This window comes from Arachis duranensis, unplaced genomic scaffold (assembly GCF_000817695.3).
Source record: "Arachis duranensis cultivar V14167 unplaced genomic scaffold, aradu.V14167.gnm2.J7QH unplaced_Scaffold_232527, whole genome shotgun sequence".
Lineage (NCBI taxonomy): Eukaryota > Viridiplantae > Streptophyta > Magnoliopsida > Fabales > Fabaceae > Arachis > Arachis duranensis.
This window is the reverse complement of record NW_026264853.1, coordinates 928-10501: the sequence shown is the minus strand read 5'-3', so window position 1 is coordinate 10501 and position 9574 is coordinate 928. Positions and strand designations below refer to the sequence as shown.

General features: G+C 33.9%; 2 long non-coding RNA genes across 3 annotated transcripts; both read left to right on the top strand.

Annotated features, from left to right (window-relative positions):
• The first annotated feature begins 3973 nt into the window (after positions 1-3973).
• LOC127744239 (uncharacterized) lies at positions 3974-5791 on the top strand. Of its 2 annotated transcripts, XR_008005292.1 has the most exons (4): positions 3974-4264; positions 4471-4517; positions 5161-5257; positions 5453-5791. It is a non-coding gene; the product is annotated as an uncharacterized LOC127744239 (long non-coding RNA). The 2 variants fall into 2 exon arrangements; XR_008005291.1 differs by having other exon boundaries at positions 5161-5791.
• Positions 5792-8088: 2297 nt separating this feature from the next.
• Positions 8089-8991, top strand: LOC127744240 (uncharacterized). The gene is made up of 3 exons (XR_008005293.1): positions 8089-8420; positions 8543-8592; positions 8839-8991. It is a non-coding gene; the product is annotated as an uncharacterized LOC127744240 (long non-coding RNA).
• Positions 8992-9574: the final 583 nt, after the last annotated feature.

Below are 9574 nucleotides of genomic sequence, written 5' to 3'. Positions count from 1 at the left end.
GCTTCTATTGGTTGATTTCTTAGTTTGGAGAACACCCCCTCAAAGCAAAGGCGTTCTACTGTGGAGTTCAGCCGGGTTTGGGCATGGAACTTTTTTTGGTTCTGGGCCTCTTACGGCCTGGATACCTGACCAAAAAAAAAGAAAAAAGAAGCTGCATAAAGCCTAACAGATTTTAATCATATGTGATATGTACGTATAACGTGTCACATGTTTTGTGGTGACATCATATATATGAACCACGCATATATGTTATATAATTTTGAATAATAATATATATGTATTTTGAAAAGAAGATGATGAGTCAACGAAGGGCAGATCGATGCAACGTTTTTGAAGTTGTCGTCTTGCATTGCATTGCTTCTTTGTTAAATCAACCTACTTTCCAAATTCAAACTTGCAACCTATCTTCACCAACTTCATATCAAACATCATAGAAATCTACAACGAACCAGTAAATATAATGGTTTCTTGGTTTTACCCTGCTACTAGTAGTTTATATTTGTTTTTTGAATGATATGATTGATTGGTCTTTTATTTAATCTATGTTTCCGTCTTCCTTTCCCTGATTATTATTGGACCACCATTGGCCACTTAATAACTATCTCTCTCTCTCTCTCTCTCAAAGCAAGAGTGCTGCAACTTCACCAGAAAGTAAGGTGCAGTCAGAGATATAGAGACCTTAGCCACTTCAACGTACCATACTTCTTAATTAATGCCGCATGCATCACTTCTCTTATTAATTTAATTAATTTATTATTCCATCAAAACCTTTTTCATCTTTATCATTATTAAATGAAATTCTTAATCATTTATCTCTAGTTGATGACAAATAAGAAAACTATTCTATGTGTTTATATGCGAAGAATTGGCTAGGGTATTGTTCAAGCCTTTTGGTAGAGCTAGAAAGATTCGAAAATTCTATTTTACGCGATAGAATGAACAAAAACTTATCTGTTAACTTCTCTTTTTCTTTTATTTCGTTTTTTCATTTTTTGGGTATAACTTATTAGATAATTACTAGATTTGTTTCTGAAAAGAGGATAAGAGAAGATCATAAAAATAGATATAAAAGATATAGACACAAAATTTAATATTCTTATATTTTGTTTTATGATAAAATAGAATAAATTATTGAAATCTAATTATTCTTAATTTTTTCGTTCAAAAAATTTGAAAAAAATATAATAATAAAAATTATAATTATAAAAAATTAATAAAAATAAATAAAAAATAAGTTATATTTTTTGTTAGTATTTCTGTGTTCTTCATATCAGAATAGATATAAAATCAATTCAACTATGTATCCTTTAAAAATTGTACAATATTCAATTTTTTATTATAATAATTTAATAAAATAAATAAATACATCTAAAAATTATGAATAGATTTATTATATTTTTAAAATTAAATACACATCCAAAATACAAACTAAATAAAACTGAAATCTAAAATTTAAATTTTAAATTTCTGTTTCAAATTTAATATATTTAATTATTAATATATTACAATTTAAATACACATCCAAAAATCAAATTAATTAAAATACAAAATTTCGATTTTAATTGTTAGAATATAATTAGGAAGAATATAATTAGGATCAATTATTAAGATCAATTAGTATTATTTAGTATATCTGAATATTTAGTATAGGAGATTACGTCTTTATTATTACGATTCTCTTAGTGCCTATAAATATCCTTTTATAGTGTATCAATCTAGACAACTTGAATTGACAACTTGAATACACTCAATAATACACAAATCCTTTTTTCAGTTTAGCCTCTTGTTTCTAACATGATATCAGAACCATGGTATCCTCCTTGAAAATGATAGGTTGTTTTCCTTGCGATAAAATCACCATAGTTTTTGCATTTTTTTATGTCATTCTTTTTTTCTTATGTCACTCATTTGATACTTTTTCACCTCACCGATTAGCCTATTTTTTTCGAGCCGAATTCATCCGCTGCTTACCTATTCTTATAAAGAAATCGTATAGTTTTCGCTCTCTTTCAATAGTTCTATCTGCGTTTTTCTCGTGACAGTTCCGTCTGCGTTCTCTTGTGGCAGTTTTGTCTGCATTTTTTCGACAGTTCCATCTGTACTTCCTTCAGACAAGTGACAATTTCGTCTGCATTTTCTTCAGACAAGCGACACAATTCCGTCTGCGCTTTCTTCAGACAAGCGGCAGTTCCATCTGCGCTTTCTTCTGCCAGTTTTGTCTGAACCCATTTTAGAGAGTTTATGCATTTTTTTTCTTTCTTCTCTTTATTTGGTTGTTTTAAATAAGTCTCAAACTCAAGTTGTCACTTGAGTTTGAGGGGGGATGTTAGAATATAATTAGGAAGAATATAATTAGGATCAATTAAGATCAATTAGTATTATTTAGTATATCTGAATATTTATTATAGGAGATTATGTCTTTATTATTACGATTCTCTTAGTATCTATAAATATTCTTTTATATTGTATCAATCTAGACAACTTGAATTGACAACTTGAATACACTCAATAATACACAAAGTTTAGTCTCTTGTTTCTAACATTAATATTTTAAAATAACCTTAAACCATCTAATTATTAACTAATACCATACAAAATCTTGAAGGAAGTAGAACAGTCACATTCACCACACATCATAAACCTAGAGACGCACGCTGTCCGTAGTTCATCATCCTCCTTCCACCGTTGTTCATCCGCGACACCTTTCTCCTCGGCGCTCATCCTTGAAGTCGTCCTCTTCCTCCTCAGCGCTCATCCACAACGTTGTCTTCCTCTTCCTCGACCCTCATTCGTCACTGCCTTCCTCCTCCTCGTCACCGTTCGTTCGCATCAGTGTTGCCGTTCATCCGCGCCGAAAACATACCTAAAGTTTGTATGGGTCTTTGTTCATAGAGTTTTTCTTTGCGCATTCTCTAACACTATTGTTTTTCTTATTATTTTGTATAATATTTTTTCTTTGTAATTAAAAATAGATTAAAATGGCTTGAAGAGATTCTCATATATATTGCAATGTTAAATTATTTTTGTATGTACAATTTCTGTATTTTGGAAGTGTTTATGTTTTTCACGGAGTTTTGGATCTGTTTACGTGAGTTTTCGTTATTTGCAAGAAAATATTATGTGAATTTTACTGCTGTCTGGTTGTTCTATTCTCATACTTGTGTTGAGAATTAATTTGTTTTTATTGGTGATTTTTGTTGACTATTAGTTATTTGGTGTGCAAGCTTGTGATTTAGGTTGTGTAAACATATAATTTTGTATGTGTAATATTATAAATTTTGGAATGTGTAATAGGAATAAATTTGAAGCATCGTCTTTAAGTTCTTAATGTAGAGTTATTACTACGACTACTAATCAGGTAAGTAATTTATACAATGTAATTGGTTATTCTATATATAGTGTTTTTGCTTGTTTGTAGAGTGTGTCGAATTTATTAATTGTTCATTTATTGTGCATAAATTACACTTGATTATAGTAGTTAAAATTTTTTTCAAAGCTAACTAGATTGACTTGTAACACATCCAAAATAATATCCCATCTTTTAAATTAATTCCTGCACACATCTAAAACTCATTCATTTAAACCAATGAACCTAACCTTTACAACTACGAAATAATATAACATAAGTAAGAAACGTACACTACTAGAAAACTAGTTATTACAGACGGATATTTCCGACGGATTTTATCCCACTGAAATACAGAGGAAATTTTAGAGGGATTTTTTGTTGGAAAACAAAAAAATGGATTAGCATAAATTATAGACGGAAAAGAGAATCCGTCGATAATTCCGTCGAAAAAATTAATTTTTTTCAGTGAGAAATAGTTACAGACGAAAAATCCATCTGTAATTAAATAGACAAAACGTTGTATTTTATTAAATTATTACAGACAAAAAATCCGTCTGTAATTTAAATTTTCCGTCGGAAATATATTAGAATAAGGAGATGAGTCTTTACTCCCGAATACTTCAGTTCACTTTTTTTCACGTGAATTACTCCCATGCCTTCTCTCTCTCTCTCTCTCCACTGAAGCTCCATTGAAGATGTGACGTCCTCCGCTGTTGCCGTCACTGCCGCCGCCGTGGCTCACGTCGCACGAGCTCCTTCCACCGCCGCTCTCAATGCGTTTGCTCTTTTCGTCGTCACACGAGCTCTCTCAGCCGTGCTCTTGTCTTATGAGCTCCCTCCGCCGCTGCTCTCGCGCTGCTTCTTCTCTCCTCGCCGGAGGTTTGTCATCGTCTTCTCTCATCGCTGTTAGTTCAGGTAGGCCTCCGCCTCCTTCTTGTCCCTAGCCCTAATCCTTCCATTGTGATTCTGTTCCGATTTCATTATCCCTAACCCTAACCCTGTCCCTTCCCTGTTTTTCTTAACCCTAATTCTCGTCCCTTAACCCTAATTTTTCGTTTGTTCTCTCTGGTTTAGAATTATGTTATGTGGATCGATTTTAATCCTAATTTGTTTTTTTTCAGGTCCGCTGAAGGTTACACCATCTATGGTCGAGTGAAAATCCCCAGCAGTATGCTTTGTTTTTCTTTTTTTGTCACTCTGATTTTTATTTTCTTACTTTTTAGTTAATTCAAAATCTAATTGTTGGATGGTGACTGATGTGAATAACCATTGCATTTGAATTGGCAAATTTTTTATATTTTGTTCAATAAACTTTAGAGTGTATCTGATAATGTTAATTGAGTGGAATTCAGCAAGGTTTTGCTAGAGTTCATTGTGGTGTGCATCCATTCTTTTGTGTGCATGCATTCCTTGCATCCATTTCTTGTTAATGGTGTGCATAAATTTGTTTGTAGATTTAGGAACAAAAGACTATATAATTCCTGAAAAAGTGTCGATGTCAAAGTCATACTCAATGGTAGTCAGAGAGTTACTTTTTTTAGGCCTGATGGATATTTCTTATTGTATCCTTTAATTTACATCTTCATTTTAAACTCATTTCAATTTGCATGATAACTGCTATTACAATAATAAAGAAAGAGTGGAATATATTCTTCGCGTGGTGGATACTTTCCTTGAATCTACAACTTCCACCCGTGATTCCTCAGAAAACCAATTACATTAGAAAAGTATCTCTCTTTTAAAATTAAATGCGAGATTTAAACGCTTTGTTAATTAAGCTCGTCGTTTCTTGTTTGTTTGAATGGTTGAAGAGCAATCGACGAAGATAAGGAAGAAGATCGTACCACAGATTAAGACAATGTTGCTATCACTATCACTGTTAAAACCTACTCTTCTCTAATTTTACTGGTAAGTCAATGAAGACTAGTTAATTTAATTGTCAATGCTCACTACTGTTCGTTATTTCATTACTCACCGTTAAATTGATTTAATTTGCTAATTGCAATTGAAGTGATGGTTGATGGAGAATAATGATAATGATAATGCCACTATGAACGAATACGATAGAGAGTAACATTTACAGTGTGATCTCTCATGCGACAGTTATTGGAAGAAGCATGAGTTATGGAAAGGACGACATAGAAGCTCCTCGGAGCTCCGGTGACATCGACGATGGAGGCTCCTCCTCCAATCCCTTTGATATTGTCAGAACAAAAGATGCTTCCGTTCAACGACTCAAGCGTTGGAGGGTATATCTCTATATCCCTTTCTCCTCTTAATAATTTTTATATTTATTCATTTTCTTTTTTCTTTTTAAAATTCAGTGTTTGATATATTATATTCATTTGAAAATAGAGGTACCAGTTAAAAAACAAGAAGCTGAAATATTTTAGGATTATTTAATTCTTAAGTGTTCTAGGATTTGCAGAGCAAGTTTATAGAAACCCCTCTTTCATAAATTTGCCATTGATTCTGAGGTCCAAAGTTGTAGTTTTTAAGATATGAGATTAAACCAGGTTCTTTCATTTATCTTCTTTAACTTTTTCCCCCCTTTTTCTAACTATAAAATTTGACAAATTGAGAGAACAAGGACCTATCTACACATGAACGTTGCATTTGACTATTTTGAACTTTGAGGCATTGAAAAAAGTGAAGTAATTACATGATATAAGCTCCACTTAGCACAATATTTGGGATCTCTGGTTCTATTTATATCAGCTTGCGATTTGTGAATATCTTCCAAAACATTGTACACCAGAGGATAGGAACAGGTGAAATTCTTGGGGGCTAACTTTGCTCTAGTGCCGTTGCTTTATCAAAATTGGATCAGCATCGTAGGAAGTGTTACATGGAATACTTTTCTATATTTACAAGGAACAAACATGTAGTTCTGTCAAGAATAACAAACCTGTTAGGTATTCATCTTTGTACCAATCCATTTAATGGAGACTAGACTTGTCTCATCCATATTTCATATTGACAAACAAACTTATGGTTCTTTAGCATACATTGGTTCTAAAAATGTTCACTTCAAGTAAATTGAAATCTATTGGCAGTGTCAAGACTTGATCATTGCAGTTGGTGGACGAAATTGTGATCACTATTCTTTGTGCTTGTATGGATTTATTCAATAATTGTCTTTATTTGAATTCACAACTCCGTTCAACTAACCAGCAAGTGTACTGGGTCGTCCAAGTAATAAACCTTACGTGAGTAAGGGTCGATCCCACAGAGATTGTTGGTATGAAGCAAGCTATGGTCACCTTGTAAATCTCAGTTAGGCAGATTAAATTGGTTTATGGGTTTTTGAAAATAGAAATAAGAAAATAAATTATAAAAAGGGATAGGATACTTATGCAGATTCATTGGTGGGAATTTCAGATAAGCGAATGGAGATACTATATGCTCAAGGACGCCTGCTATTCTCCTGCTTCAACTCAATCCTTCTTACTCCTTTCCATGGCAAGCTATGTATAGGGGTTCACCATCAGCGGTGGCTACTTTCAATCCTCTCGGGAAAATGATCCTATGCACTGTCACTGCACGGCTAATCGTCTGGAGGCATCACCCATGGCTAATGGCTACATCCCATCCTCGCAGTGAAAACTAATGCTCACGCACTCTGTCACAGTACGGCTAATCACTGGTTGGTTCCTGCGCCTACTGGAATAGAATCCCTTGATTCTTTTGCGCTTGTCATCACGCCCAGCCTTCAGGAGTTTGAAGCTCGTCACAGTCATTCAATCATAGAGTCCTACTCGGAATACCACAGACAAGGTGAGACTTTCCGGATCCTCATAAATGCCGCCATCTATCTAGCTTATACCACGAAGATTCTGTTGGGGAATCTAAGAGATACGCATTCAAGCTCTGTTGCAGGTAGAACGGAAGTGGTTGTCAATCACGCGCGTTCATGAGTGAGAATGATAATGAGGGTACCGTTGAAAATACATAAGTGAAAGGTTCAGGCATGGCCGAATGGCCAGCCCCCTGAAACATGCTCAATGGCCTCCTAAGATGAAGAATAATACAAAACTGAGACCAAAGATGAGACGTGGTCAAAAAGACATCTAATACAATAGTTAAATGTTCTATTTATAATGAACTAGCTCCTAGGGTTTACATGAGTAAGTAATTGATGCATAAATCCACTTCCGGGGCCCACTTGGTGTATGCTTGGGCTGAGCTTGATCATTCCACGAGCTAAGGCATTTCTTGGCGTTAAACTTTGAGTTATGACGTGTTTTGGGCGTTTAACTCCGGATCATGACGTTTTTCTGGCGTTTAACTCCAGACAGCAGCGTGTACTTGGCGTTCAACGCCAAGTTACGTCGTTATTCTTCGAATAAATTATGGACTATTATATATTGCTGGAAAGCTCTGGATGTCTACTTTCCAATGCCGTTGAGAGCGCGCCAATTGGAGTTCTGTAGCTCTAGAAAATCCATTTCGAGTGCAGGGAGGTCAGATTCCAACAGCATCAGCAGTCCTTTTGTCAGCCTTCTTCAGAGTTTGCTCAAATCCCTCAATTTCAGCCAGAATTTACCTGAAATCACAGAAAAACACACAAACTCATAGTAAAGTCCAGAAATGTGAATTTAACATAAAAACTAGTGAAAACATCCCTAAAAGTAGCTTAAACTTACTAAAAACTACCTAAAAACAATGCCAAAAAGCGTATAAATTATCCGCTCATCAGCAGTCTAACTAAAATTTGCACTGTTTTGATTATTGTCTTTCATCATCCCTTATACTTTGTAGCTGTACTTTCATTTTGTACCTATATCTGTCCTGTATTCCAGAAGTTGTATCTAAAATCATGCTTCTTAGCAAAGGATGGTTGGAAGTGAGTCAAGTGACACTTCTATTAATTTTACTTCCTCTCATCTTTCACCTGAAAGCGCACTTTTTTTTGGCAAATTTCTGCCATTATAATATTAACCTTTCTATCAACTAATGCCACAGATGGAATTTGCCTTTTACAGTTGTACCAACTGCTATTGGAACAGCAATGGATGTTAACCTGAGCAATGCATCTCTAGTTTTTATCTCTGTCACATTTGCTACAATGGTAAGTAGGATTTATTTTCTTTTCATGTTAATTGAGATAAATGTCATTTTGAGTTTATTTTCCTATTTTAATGGAAGTAATCATCCTTCCGGACCTTAATTGCATTCCTTTGCTCTTTTCAGTGTAAATCTGCTGCTCCAATTTTTCTACTTCTGTTTGCATTTGCTTTCAGGTGAATTTCTTGTAATTACCTCTGTAAATTATGTGATTATTTGAGAAAAGAAAAAATTAAATCTTAAGGAGCTGCTCCAAGAAAATTTGTGGGAGTATTATGGAAAGTAAATATTATTCTTGAGAGATCTCAAGTGACGTACTTCAGATAAAAACGCTCTCAGCTATATATATACTTTCATGTATATAGCATTATAATACACATTATAATCTTACCTAACATTTAAATGTAAATATATGTTGGAAGGTTGGAGACACCAAGCTTTAAACTATCAGGCATCATCATGGTCATCTCCATTGGGATACTATTAACAGGTACAAATGAGGCCCTTCATTTTTCATGGTGATAATTTAATATTTTAATATGTATCTCAAACCTTGCATCTGGTTAGATTTTCAAGTAGTGAAACTGTTACTGCAGGTTAGATTCTTCTTTCAGGACTATGCATTGTAACTGTTTGTGATTATATCTTGCTTATAGAGGGGTTAATATTACAATGCTCATGGCTTGTTTTTTTATTTTTCTCTAATAATAACTCATGGCATTGTTGCATTGTGATGAGATGTCTATTAATTTGTTTCATTTTTATTTCACAGAATTCTGCGGTGAAGAATACGATTCCATATTGTAGTACCAGAAAAAAACCATCTACTTTGAAAAATGAGAGAAAACATGAAAGATCAACTGGACCTTCGTTATAGTAGCAAAAATCAGAGTGAGGTACGTTTTGAATACTTACTTCATTCTATTCTATATCCTAGTCCAATATTACAAAGTATAGTTCATAATTTTAATTTTGCTGCCCATATCAAGTGATTGCATTTTCACTGAAATAACGTTTTTCTAATCTTTTGTTTCATATCTCCTTTCTCTTAATAGGTGGAAGTGAAAACTGAACCTGGAATTCTTGATGAAAGTATTGATGCTGTAGAAATAGATCCAGTATCTCCTTTCTTGGGTTATGGAGGTTGCTGCTATAATG